This window comes from Rhinopithecus roxellana, chromosome 21 (genome assembly GCF_007565055.1).
Source record: "Rhinopithecus roxellana isolate Shanxi Qingling chromosome 21, ASM756505v1, whole genome shotgun sequence".
NCBI classification, from domain to species: Eukaryota; Metazoa; Chordata; class Mammalia; order Primates; family Cercopithecidae; genus Rhinopithecus; species Rhinopithecus roxellana.
In genome coordinates this window covers 40,559,937-40,574,770 of record NC_044569.1, presented here as the reverse complement: position 1 = coordinate 40,574,770, position 14,834 = coordinate 40,559,937, and positions in this window count along the sequence as shown.

Genomic DNA, 14,834 nt, shown 5'->3' with positions numbered 1-14,834 from the left:
TGCTGCTAAATGTTCTCAAATGAATTTTTGGGGTGGGGGGAGTATCAGTCATCTCAGGCATTTCTCCTTTGTGTTACAAACAATCCAATTATATTCTCTTAGTTATGTTTAAATGTACAATAAATTATTGTAGACTGTAGTTACCCTGTGGTACTATCAAATACTAGGTCTTATTTGTTCTAACTAACTATATTTCTGCACCCACTAACCATATCCACTCCTTGTCCCCCTCACTACCCTTTCCAGTCTCTGATAACCATCTTTATACTCTCTAGCTCCATGAGTTTAATTGTTTTAACTTTTACCTCCCACAAATCAGTGAGAAAATGTGATACTTGTCTTTCCGTGCCTGGCTTATTTCACTTAACATAATGATCTCCAGTTCCATCCATGTTGTTGCAAATGACAGGATCTCATTCTTTCTAATGGCTGAATAGTACTCCATCCGTGTGTATGGACCACATTTTCTTTATCCATTGGTCTGTTGATGGGCACTTAGGTTGCTTCCAAATCTTGGCTGTTGTGAATAGTGCTGCAAACATGGGAGTGCAGATGCCACTTCGATATACTGATTTCCTTTCTTTGGGTGTGTATTCAGCAGTGATCTTGCTGGATCATATGGTAGCTCTATTTTCAGTTTTTTGAGGAACCTCCAAATCGGTCTCCAGAGCACTTTAGCGTGCATTAGAAGGGCTTGCTGGAAATCGGATTCTGACCCCTGGGATAGATGATTTGCCTCTGTCTAGGACTGGTCTAAATGCTCTCTTTATGGGTGCCTGCTGAATTCTGTCCTGTGTTGTTTTCCACTGTGGCAACATTGAATCAATCAGGCAGCACGGAATTCCAATGCTAAGTCCCATGATCACTTCACTCTTCCTTACCCTATCTCACAGATTTTCTCTCCACACCACACAGCTGCTGCTGGAGGATTGGGAAGGGTGGTATAGGCAGCTCAAGACTGCCTTTCCTACCCTCTTTAGTGCCTCTTTCCTTAACTTGTTGTTAAAAGGAGATACTGTGATCACTCGCTTGATTTTTGGTTCTTATGAAGGTGGTCTTTTGTGTGGATAGCTGTTTGATTTGGTGTTCCTGTAGGGAGACGATCACTGGAAGCTTGATTTGGACATCTTGCTCCTTTTCTGAGGCACACAAAAGAAATTTAATAAAATTTCTTAATAATAAACCAGAGCACAAAGTAGAGAGAACAACAGGAAATGAAATGTGAGGGGACATATCTTAGTAAAAAAGTAAAAAAAAAAAAAAAATACCCAAAACTCCATTAGACAAATAAATTAGAAAACTGCAATAAGGAACATAGAGGATACTGATGCAAAAATAGGGTTGAATGTTAGTGTAGATATGGAACATACTCAAAGTAAATGAAATATAAGTGTAAATGGAGTTCCTAAAGAAGGAAGCTGAAGTGTTGAAACAGAACACACATTAAGAATTTCTGGCCGGGCGCAGTGACTCAAGCCTGTAATCCCAGCACTTTGGGAGGCCGAGACGGGCGGATCACGAGGTCAGAAGATCGAGACCATCCTGGCTAACACGGTGAAACCCCGTCTCTACTAAAAAATACAAAAAACTAGCCAGGCGAGGTGGTGGGCGCCTGTGGTCCCAGCTACTTGGGAGGCTGAGGCAGGAGAAAGGCGTAAACCCAGGAGGCGGAGCTTGCAGTGAGCTGAGATCCGGCCACTGCACTCCAGCCTGGGCGACAGAGCGAGACTCCTTCTCAAAAAAAAAAAAAAAAAGAATTTCTGAAAACACTTTATAAACAAAAACATTCAATCTACCGACTAAAAGGGCACACCAAATTTCAAAGAAAGTTGATACAGGATGACCATGGCAGGGACTGCTGGCTGTATTCCAAAATCTACTCTACCTACTCCTGAGCATGGAACCAGGTGACATTTCCCTGCTTACTTAGAGAGTGGCTATGTGATGGTTCTCTCCAATGGAATTAAGCATACTTAATGATTTGCCATAGCATGATTTAAGTCTCCAGATTCCTCCCTAGTAATGTCTATTTCCTTATCATCCAATATCAAATCGTGAAAGCAATGCTACATATTTTAAGTCAGAATTATAGCATCATTCCATTTTTGTTGCTTATTTCTATAATAATTAGTGAAGGCTAGATGACTGTAATGAATACACTCAAATGAAATAGTGCAAAACACAAAAGAGTTTATTTATGGCTACATAATAATCAAGATTGAATTCCAGGTTGGTGAAGGAGGACCTCTCTTCCCCACAGCCATTCAGGAACCCAGGTTTGTTGTTCCTTCAAAGCCTACTGACCTAAATGCTCACTAAATGCTATCAGTAACCGTTTCCTCTGGTCCTAGCTTGTGGAAAGGGGATGAGGGACATGGAGGAGTGTATCAAGAAGGCATTATTGCTGGGCCCGGAAGTAACACAAAGGTGTTCACCACTGTACGGCTTCCAAGGAGCTCATAGTTCCCAGTGCTCCCTTCAGATATGCCCATGGAAACTGAGCAAGCAAGAATTTTCCGAGGGTGAAATGAGAGTCTACAGAAAACAGTAATTCCTCATAGAGAGCAGTTCTGAGGTACAATTGAGACATTGTCGCCTTTGTTAAGACTTCACACTGCTTGTCCCACGGCGTAAGCTGTGACTTCTGTGTATTTCTCATTCTCTCCTTTTCTGAATGGGGATTTTCGCCATGGCTAGCTTTTCTATACTCCACTGACATTATTGGATATTTGTGTATATGTGTGTTTGGGGAGGGCAGATGTTGGATTGTATTTTTAATCTATAGATTGTCAATCCTCCAGGAACCAGAACTGGGCCTGATAGCAAGGATAGAAATCACATGGAAATCCTGAACTTTGAGTTGGTTGTAGTAACAGAATAATATTGGGTTTTCTGCCTTGAGGAGAAGGTGACTGTTTTTCACATGTGGTCAGTGGAATCCGCATGACTGTATTGTTGCCAGAGGAGCAGATTGTGGCAGAAATGTCTCATGTTCATCAAAAGATTTTCTTCTTCAACCCTTAGGCACATTTTCCAGCCTCCTTTGTGTCATGTGACAGGATTCTAGTCAATATTATGTGAGCAGAAGTGAAGTGTCCCAGTTTTAGACATGGCCCATTAAAATATCCATGGGAACTCCTCCATGCTCATTCCCTCTTATTATGACCACAATGATCGAAGAAGGCAGAGCTGAATGACTATGTGGGTTAGAAGTCCCCCAGTGCCTAACCTGGAATATATATCCTATGAGAAATAAATCAATTTCTATTATTTTTGACCCATTACATATTGAGTCTACCCTGTAGTAGTTTAGCCCATGCCAACTAATAACACAGGCCATGCTGAGACATCTTACTAATGCTATAAGACATCAAAGACAAAGAAAAAAATTATTTGAAAAGTCAGACAATAAAATCAAGTAACTTAAAGACAGAAAAAACGAGGCTATCCTCAGATTGATGCATAGCAACATGTGACATAATGGAACAATTCTTACTAATCCTCAGGGAATGAACTGTGACCAAAGAATTTTAAATTTAGACAAACTATCGTTCAAGTATAAAGACAACAGATAAATATAATTTAGGGAATATATTGTATATCTTAAAGTACGTTGTTTTTATGAATCTTTCTGGAAGACATCATGAGGAGATGAACTTTAGTTTTCCAAATAATGACTGGAAAATTATGGCAAAAGACTGACAATGAGAATTGGGTTTATTTAAATATAAATTATGGCAAAAGATAAACCCACCTAAAGAAAGGCACCAATAATTCTAATATGTACAACTTCCAATAAATATACAATAGTTATAAATAATAGGCACTAAATGATATGGAATCAACATTTATACAGAAAATGCTAGAGATATATGATGCCAGAGTAATAGATATACTATGCTATATAATGCTAGAGAAATAGAAAAATGTTAGTTATAACAGATGAATACCTTTTTTGGTTTGTAACAAATCAAGGGGACAAAAAAAGCAGACAATAAGACAATAATAACTAAGCATTGAAAAATATAAGTACAAGTACAAGGTAGATTTATAAGGTAGATTTAATTGATACATACTGAGCTTTGTATCTTAAGAATAAAGAATATGCCTACTTTTTAACTATCAGTAGGACAGTAAAAGGAATGACTATATCATATGCCACAAAGAAAACACAAATAACTATCATAAAATAATATAGACAAAATTGTGTGATAAAAATGCAATAAACTCAAATTTAATAAAAATCAGATAGTCAAAAAGCCCCACTACTAGATATTTAGAAACTTTTTCTTAAACAACTTATAAACGTGAAATAACAGAACATATAAATAAGGAAAATACTACATAACAGCACATAAGATTTACAGTCAAAGGATAAATCACAGCCTATAAACTTACATTAATGAATAAGAAAGCATGACTGTAAATGAATTAAACATATAACTAAAGGAGATAGAAAAAGACCAAAAGGAAAACAGAACTAAGGAATTAGTAAAGGTAAAAGTAGAAGTCAATGAATTAGAAAACTGAAAAATGGTAACACTATATGTGTATCCAAGAGACGGGTCTTACAAAATAAATATTACAGGAGATAATTGCCAGCTAACTATGCAAGAAAAGGGGAGAAGACACAAATATATAAATTTAAAAACAAGAAAGAAAATAACCACAGTGGCAGATGAAACTAAATGAATCATAGGAGCCTGGTTTCCAAAACCCTATGCAAATATATCCGAAATATTTAAAAGTGGATTGTTTTCTAGGAGAATAAAATGTATTAAAAACAGATTCCAGAAAGGGGAGAAAAATATGAAAGGCTAATTAACATAGAAGAAATAAAGTTTGCAAAGATCTAGTTTTCTAAAAAGGACTCTGTCCAGGCAATTTCATATGGGATAAATTCAATACCATTTAAATTGCTCCAGAGGCTACGTGAAGAAAGACAGCTTGTAAATTTATTCTATGAAGTAGTACACAAAAAGCACAGAAGACAATCTGCAGCACAATATTGGTGTAAAAATCTGAAATGAATTATCAGCAAAGACAACTTAGTAGTTAATTAAAAGAAGTCATTTCAAGAACATGAGGGTGGTTCTATATTAGAAAACATATTGACATACTTCATCTTTGTTATAGATCTAAGGTGAATCACATAAGCATCTCCAAAAGTTCTGGAAAAGCATGAAAAAGTTAAAGGTAAGCCAGTTGCCACAGACCACATATTGTCTGATTCTATCCATATGAAATATCCAGAACAGGTAGCTCTAGTGAAACAAAAGCAGATTAATAGTTGCCTAGGGTAGGAGGGTAGGATGAGGAGTGAGGAAAGTAATGGAAATAGAGTTTCTTTTTGGGGTGATAAAAACATTCTGAATTTAGATTGTGGTGATGGTTGCATGACTCTGGATATTCTAAAATTGTATACTTTAAATGGGTTGATTGCATGGTACATGAATTATATCTCAATAAAGCTGTTAAAAAAAGTCAGTGTACATTCTGGATTAAAATATTATTTGCGCCGGGCGTGGTGGCTCAAGCCTGTAATCCCAACACTTTGAGAGGCCGAGATGGGCGGATCACGAGGTCGGGAGATCGAGACCATCCTGGCTAACATGGTGAAACACCGTCTCTACTAAAAATACAAAAAATCAGCCAGACGTGGTGGCGGGCACCTATAGTCCCAGCTACTCAGGAGGCTGAGGCAGGAGAATCGCGTGAACCCGGGAGGTGGAGCTTGCAGTGAGCCAAGATCGCGCTACTGTACTCCAGCCTGGGCAACAGAGCGAGACTCCATCTCAAAATATATATGTGTGTGTGTGTGTGTGTGTGTGTGTGTGTGTGTGTTTGTGTGTATTATTTACTTTAAATAAAATATTCTTAAATTGATTTTTAAAATCTGTCTCAACCTCCAAGCCAACATCAACTTTGATGAGGGAAGCAACACTGTTTCTTCATAACCACTTGGGACAAAGCAAGGATATGGATTCTCAGTGCTGTTATTTAACGCTGTTCAGAGAAACAAGCCAATGCAATTAGACAAAAGACAGAAATTAGAGACATCAAATTTGGAAACAGTAAGACAAAATTATCATTATGTGAACTGCTATTATTGTAGACACAGAAAACATAAAACTAATCAAGAAAAAATATAAAATTGTAATAAAATCCAGTAAAATGGATGACTATAAAATTAATATACATACATCAATAGCTTTTATATTTGCAGATTACAATGACATACCATTTAGTTGAGGAAAAGTCACTGTATATATTCATACTAGTCACCAGCTCTGTGACCTAAGAGAAGCTACTTAAAATCTTGGCACCTCATTTTCCTCACATCTGAAATACAGAAAAGGAATCTCTGGCTCCAAGAGTTTCTCTAATGACTAAAGGTAATAATTATTCAATAAATGCTGGTGCTCTTCTCGAGCCCTTCCTCTAAGAATAGGATACAATGTCTCTCTGAATTGGTTCCCATTAGTGTTGGTGGAGACAGTGCAGACTGATAACCTGAATTACCTCGGGATGTCCATTTCTTCCCTATGGCAAATGACAACGTTGTGCCATTTCTTGGGATAGAAAGTGAGCTTCTTCTTTAGCACCAACTTTAATCTATTAACAGTGCAAGCTGGGGGTGCCATGTTGAGAATAATTGTGAGGCTACCTGTGGACTAGGTGAGAAAAAAAATCTATGATTCATTATGACTGACTTTCTTAGGGAATCGGAAGAGGGTGTGTATTTATGGGAGCAAATTCTGCACCAGAATATGCATCTCAGTTTTCTCCTTTTCTCCATTTTCCTTACAACAATTTTAGCTAAAATTCTTTTATGATTAGGATCAAAAATTGCAAGCATGGCATAAATGCATACTTAGTTATTATTTATGGTCTCCTGGTAGCAGATACTTGCTTTTCATTAAACGATAGTCAAGATTTATTAGTCATAGAAGCAAATATTTCAAAGGTAAAACCCAGGATAATGCTCGTTATAGTAAAAAACCTCTCTCTAGTCACCTTTACAATTATACTATTATTTTATCAGACTTTAGAGATAGTATTCTTTGCATTTGAATTTAAATTTTATTAAAGTCATGAAATCAATAGAACAGTATTATTAAACATAATATATTTTCAAAAACCTCCAATACACCAGAACTTCTATTTTTAAAAAAGTATCATCCTTCAAATTAGTCATACTAGAATGCTAATTACTTATTCAACTGATATTGTTATTGTTCGAATTATTTTCTGAGTTTCTTCTTGCAATTACCATCATAGCCTGTGGTACTTTCTTTTGAATATGTGGAAATAGAAATAATTTACAGACAACTTCTAGAGAAGAAAAGAGATGTTCCAGTTGAATTGTCTTGTTTGGCACTCAAACAAGGAAAAAGTTTAAGTTTTGACTGTAAAGTAGTAAGATTGGCTTTTCAGTTTGTGGCTTATTCATTGCCTCTAAAAGCACTTGTATACATACATACACACACACACACACACACACACACACACACACACCACACATCCAAAATGTTTTGAGTGATTGCATCATTGTTAGAGTAGATTCCAGTTGCATCATTGCCAGAGTAGATTCATAACAAGTCATTTTGGTACCTTATCTTGTGTTTCTGCTACCTAAATCAGCTTCAGACCAGCAGAAATAGACATACCCAAGTTTCTCATGCAATGAGTTTCCCAATAAACTGAATGCATGGTGGGATAATGGATTGCATTCCAATAGCTATGAGTTTCAATACTGGCATTGCTGCTGTGTAATATTCAAGATAATCTCAGGCAGCTTTGATGTTATTGTTATTACGTGACATAACAGGTTGTTAGGACAAGTGAGATAAGATGCAAGGTACCAAGACCCAGTGTAAGCACTCACCAGGTGTCCGTGCCTGGTTATTTAAAATCAGGTTTGGAATAATCTGGGGATATAATGAAATACTAAGAATAATGATATCTTCTAGTTATTTTTATTCTACCATAGAATTGTGCAATTTCTCAATACACTAATCTTTTATAAATAGACCACCACTGGTTTCTGAATATTTTCTATGCCATAGGCAATTTTCTTTCTGGACATCTTTGTTATATTCAGCCTAAGACATGATTTAATCTGTGATCCTGGAACAGTCTGCCTGAAAGGGGAATCATTGAGGGTTACTCACACCTAAAGTTAAGCTCAGAGAAGAAGTCATCTTCCGAGATTCCAGGGACAGAGAGCTCCAGGGGTCTGAATTAGAACTTGTACTCTCTGTCTTATAATTAAATTTGTAACAATTACTGCTGACCAGAGACTTCAACATTGAGTACTAGTGATCTAATTAAGGCCAATTATTCTCAGAACAATTCCTACAGTGCTTTAAGATAAGTAGTAGAGGCAGAATTATAGAAGTGGTAACGTGACACGGCTCTCAAGGGATAGCAGGGACTTCATTTTTTATTTGGGTTTTGATCTGTTCTAGATGTGATACTGTGACAAGGAAGCAACTGATGCCTTTCTTGGGGGCTTTATTTTTCTAATTTTCCTCTGAACCAGTAAATATATTAAGTTTGACAATTGTGAAGCATCAATGTCATCTACTAGGTATATGTTTCAGAAACGATAGTTTAAAATCTTGATTTTTTTTCCCCTTAAAACGAAAAGTATATTATTTTTACAAATTTCATAATGATTATTTGTTGATAAACCCATTGCAATGTACCTTTTTTTTGAGACGGAGTCTCGCCCTGTCGCCCAGGCTGGAGTGCAGTGGCGCAATCTCGGCTCACTGCAAGCTCCTCCTCCCGGGTTCACACCATTCTCCTGCCTCCACCTCCCAAGTAGCTGGGACTACAGGTGCCAGCCACATGCTCAGCTAATTTTCTTTTATATTCTTAGTAAAGACAGGGTTTCACGGTGTTAGCCAGATGGTCTCCATCTCCTGACCTCGTGATCTGCCCACCTCAGCCTCCCAAAGTACATTTTTTGTTTTATTCAGTACAATTTACAAATGAAAATAGCACATATTTATAGACTATAAAGTGATGTTTTCATATGTATACATTGTGAAATGGTTAAGTCAAACTAATTAACATATTTATCATCTCACATACCTATCATTTTTTGGTAGTGAAAACCTGTAAAGTTCAGCAAGTTTCAAGTATACAATGTATTGTTATTAACTATAGTCACCATGTGTAAAATAGATTATTATTCTTTCAGTGAATTGGTCCTTTAGTTAGATCTAGATAGAAAGACATGGGCTCCCTTTGGAAGATCCTGGTTTCTGTTGGTGAATCTGTTGGCAGTTCAGAGAAGTTGAGCTGTTCACCGGGCATGAAGGTTTGAGACCACAGTTCCCACTGGTGGAATCAAGTTTCTTTCTAGAAGTTGCTGTATTGAGTTGGCTGTAATGCATATCAACAAACTATGGTAGAAAGAAATAATGTTGCATTATCATGAGGAGCAAATAGCTGGATGAAAACTCCTTTGTAGGGACTCTAACTAAAAACTACATAAAACCTTGGGCCCATTTGGAGCACACATAGCTTACGAGGTCTTTGAATCAAACAGAAAATGTAATTGGGGGGGTGCCCAAGATGGCCGAATAGGAACAGCTCCAGCCTCCAGCTCCCAGCGTGAGTGACACAGAAGATGAGTGATTTCTGCATTTTCAACTGAGGTACTGGGTTCATCTCACTGTCACCTGTCAGACTGTTGGTGCTCGTCAGCAGGTGCAGCCTGACCAGTGAGAGCTGAAGCAGGGCGAGGCATCGCCTCACCTGGGAAGTACAAAGGGGAAGGGAATTCCTTTTCCTAGCCAAGGGAAACTGAGACACACAACACCTGGAAAATCGGGTAACTCCCACCCTAATACTGCGCTTTACCAAGGGGCTTAGCAAACGGCACACCAGGAGATTATATCCCACACCTGACCTGGAGGGTCCCACACCCATGGAGCCTCCCTCATTGCTAGCACAGCACTCTGAGATATAACTGCAAGGCGGCAGCAAGGCTGGGGGAGGAGTGCCTGCCATTGCTGAGGCTTAAGTAGGTACACAAAGCCACCAGAAGCTCGAATTGGGTGGAGCCCACCACAGATCAAGCAGGCCTCCCTACCTCTGTAGACTCCACCTCTGGGGACAGGGTATAGCTAAACAAAAAGCAGCAGAATCCTCTGCAGATGTAAATGTCCCTGTCTGACAGCTTTGAAGAGACCAGCAGTTCTCCCAGCACAGAGGTTGAGATCTGAGAACAGACAGACTGCCTGCTCAAGTGGGTCACTGACCCCTGAGTAGCCTAACTGGGAGACATCCCCCACTAGGTGCAGACCGACACCTCACATCTCACATGGCTGGGTACACCTCTGAGATGAAGCTTCCAGAGCAAGAATCAGACAGCAACACTCACTGTTCAGCAATATTCTACCTTCTGCAGCCTCCGCTGCTGATACCCAGGCAAAAAGGGTCTGGAGTGGACCCCAAGCAATCTCCAACAGACCTGCAGCTGAGGGTCCTGACTGTTAGAAGGAAAACTAACAAACAGAAAGGACACCCACACCAAAACCCCATCAGTACGTCACCATCTTCAATGCCCCAAGGCAGATAAAACCACAAAGATGGGGAAAAAGCAGGGCAGAAAAGCTGGAAATTCATAAAACCAGAGCACATCTCCCCCTCCAAAGGAATGAAGCTCATCACCAGCAATGGAACAAAGCTTGATAGAGAATGACTATGACGAGTTGACAGAAGAAGCCTTCAGTCGATCAAATTTATCAGAGCTAAAGGAGGAACTACGTACCCAGTGCAATGAAATGAAAAACCTTGAAAAAAGAATGGATGAATGGATAACTAAAATAATAAATGCAGAGAAAACCATAAAAGAACTGATAGAGATGAAAACCATGACACGAAAACTACATGACAAATGCACAAGCTTCAGTAACCGACTCGATCAACTGAAAGAGAGTATCAGTGATTGAACATCAAATGAATGAAATGAAGTGAGAAGAGAAGTGTAGAGAAAAAAGAGTAAAAAGAAATAAACAAAGCTACCAAGAAATATGGGATTATGTGAAAAGACCAAATCTACGTCTGATTGGTGTGCCAGAAAGTGACAGGGAAAATGGAACCAAGTTGGAAAACACCCTGCAGGATATCATCCAGAAGAACTTCCCCAACCTAATAAGGCAGGCCCACTTTCAAATTCAGGAAATACAGAGAACACCACAAAGATACTCCTCGAGAAGATCAACTCCAAGACACCTAATTGTCCAATATTCAACATTCTTAAAGAAATTTTCAACCCAGAATTTCATATCTAGCCAAATTAACTTTCCTAAGTGAAAGAGAAATAAAATCCTTTACAGCAAGCAAATGTTTAGAGATTTTGACACCAACAGGCCTGCCCTACAAGAGCTCGTGATGGAAGCACTAAACATGGAAAGGCACAACCGGTACCAGCCATTGCAAAAACATGCCAAAATGTAAAGTCCATTGATGCTAGGAAGAAACTGCATCAACTGGTAAGCAAAATAACCAGCTAACATCATAATGAAAGGATCAAATTCACACATAACAATATTAAACTTAAAGGTACATGAGATAAATGCGCCAATTAAAAAACACAGACTGTAGTATAGTTTGAAGTCAGGTAGCGTGACGCCTCCAGCTTTGTCCTTTTGACTTAGGATTGTCTTGGCAATGCGGGCTCTTTTTTGGTTCCATATGAACTTTAAAGCAGTTTTTTCCAATTCTGTGAAGAAACTCATTGGTAGCTTGATGGGGATGGCATTGAATGTGTAAATAACCTTGGGCAGTATGGCCATTTTCACGATATTGATTCTTCCTATCCATGAGCATGGTATGTTCTTCCATTTGTTTGTGTCCTCTTTGATTTCACTGAGCAGTGGTTTGTAGTTCTCCTTGAAGAGGTCCTTTACATCCCTTGTAAGTTGGATTCCTAGGTATTTTATTCTCTTTGAAGCAATTGTGAATGGAAGTTCATTCCTGATTTGGCTCTCTGTTTGTCTGTTACTGGTGTATAAGAAAGCTTGTGATTTTTGCACATTAATTTTGTATCCTGAGACTTTGCTGAAGTTGCTTATCAGCTTAAGGAGATTTTGGGCTCAGACGATGGGGTTTTCTAAATATACAATCATGTCATCTGCAAACAGGGACAATTTGACTTCTTCTTTTCCTAACTGAATACCCTTGATTTCTTTCTCTTGCCTGATTGCCCTAGCCAGAACTTCCAACACGATGTTGAATAGGAGTGGTGAGAGAGGGCATCCCTGTCTTGTACCAGTTTTCAAAGGGAATTTTTCCAGTTTTTGCCCATTCAGTATGATATTAGCTGTGGGTTTGTCATAAATAGCTCTTATTATTTTGAGGTACGTTCCATCAATACCGAATTTATTGAGCATTTTTAGCATGAAGGGCTGTTGAATTTTGTCAAAAGCCTTTTCTGCATCTATTGGGATAATCATGTGGTTCTTGACTTTGGTTCTGTTTATATGCTGGATTATGTTTATTGATTTGTGAATGTTGAACCAGCCTTGCATCCCAGGGATGAAGCACACTTGATCATGGTGGATAAGCTTTTTGATGTGCTGCTGAATCCGGTTTGCCAGTATTTTATTGAAGATTTTTGCATCGATGTTCATCAGGGATATTGGTCTAAAATTCTCTTTTTTTGTTGTGTCTCTGCCAGGCTTTGGTATCAGGATGATGTTGGCCTCATAAAATGAGCTAGGGAGGATTCCCTCTTTTTCTATTGATTGGAATAGTTTCAGAAGGAATGGTACCAGCTCCTCCTTGTACCTCTGGTAGAATTCAGCTGTGAATCCATCTGGTCCTGGACTTTTTTTGGTGGGTAGGCTATTAATTGTTGCCTCAATTTCAGGGCCTGCTATTGGTGTATTCAGGGATTCAACTTCTTCCTGGTTTAGTCTTGGGGGAGTGTAAGTGTCCAGGAAATTATCCATTTCTTCTAGATTTTCTAGTTGATTTGCGTAGAGGTGTTTATAGTATTCTCTGATGGTAGTTTGTATTTCTGTGGGGTCGGTGGTGATATCCCCTTTATCATTTTTTATTGCATCTATTTGATTCCTCTCTCTTTTCTTCTTTATTAATCTTGCTAGCGGTCTGTCAATTTTGTTGATCTTTTCAAAAAACCAACTCCTGGCTACAGTAACCAAAACAGCATGGTACTGGTACCAAAACAGAGATATAGACCAATGGAACAGAACAGAGTCCTCAGAAATAATACCACACATCCACAGCCATCTGATCTTTGACAAACCTGAGAGAAACAAGAAATGGGGAAAGGATTCCCTATTTAATAAATGGTGCTGGGAAAATTGGCTAGCCATAAGTAGAAAGCTGAAACTGGATCCTTTCCTTACTCCTTATATGAAGATTAATTCAAGATGGATTAGAGACTTAAATGTTAGACCTAATACCATAAAAACCCTAGAAGAAAATCTAGGTAGTACCATTCAGGACATAGGCATGGGGAAGGACTTCATGTCTAAAACACCAAAAGCAACGGCAGCAAAAGCAAAAATAGACAAATGGGATCTAATTAAACTAAAGAGCTTCTGCACAGCAAAAGAAACTACCATCAGAGTGAACAGGCAACCTACAGAATGGGAGAAAATTTTTGCAATCTACTCATCTGACAAAGGGCTAATATCCAGAATCTACAAAGAACTCAAACAAATATACAAGAAAGAAACAAACAACCCCATCAGAAAGTGGGCAAAGGATATGAACAGACATTTCTCAAAAGAAGACATTCATACAGCCAACAGACACATGAAAAAATGCTCATCATCACTCGCCATCAGAGAAATGCAAATCAAAACCACAATGAGATACCATCTCACACCAGTTAGAATGGCAAACATTAAAAAATCAGGAAACAACAGTTGTTGGAGAGGATGTGGAGAAATAGGAACACTTTTACACTGTTGGTGGGATTGTAAACTAGTTCAACCATTATGGAAAACAGTATGGCAATTCCTCAAGGATCTAGAACTAGATGTACCATATGACCCAGCCATCCCACTACTGGGTATATACCCAAAGGATTATAAATTCTTCTACTACAAAGACACATGCACACGTATGTTTATTGCGGCACTATTCACAATAGCAAAGACTTGGAATCAACCCAAATGTCCATCTGTGACAGACTGGATTAAGAAAATGTGGCACATATACACCATGGAATACTATGCAGCCATAAAAAAGGATGAGTTTGCGTCCTTTGTAGGGACATGGATGCAGCTGGAAACCATCATTCTCAGCAAACTATCACAAGAAGAGAAAACCAAACACCGCATGTTCTCACTCATAGGTGGGAACTGAACAATGAGATCACTTGGACCCGGGAAGAGGAACATCACACACTAGGGCTTATCATGGGGAGGGGGGAGGGGGGAGGGATTGCATTGGGGAGTTATACATGATATAAATGATGAATTGATGGGTGCTGACGAGTTGATGGATGCAGCACACCAACATGGCACAAATATACATATGTAACAAACCTGCATGTTATGCGCATGTACCCTAGAACTTAAAGTATAATAAAACACACACACACACACACACACACAGACTGGCAAATTGGATAAAGAGTCAAGACCCATCAATGTACTGTATTCAGGAAACCCATCTCACGTGCAGAGACACACATAGGCTCAAAATAAAGGGATGGAGGAAGATCTACCAAGCAAATGAAAAAACAAAAAAAAAGCAGGGTTTGCAGTCCTAGTCTCTGATAAAACAGACTTTAAACCAACAAAGATCAAAAGAGACAAAGAAGGCCATTACATAAT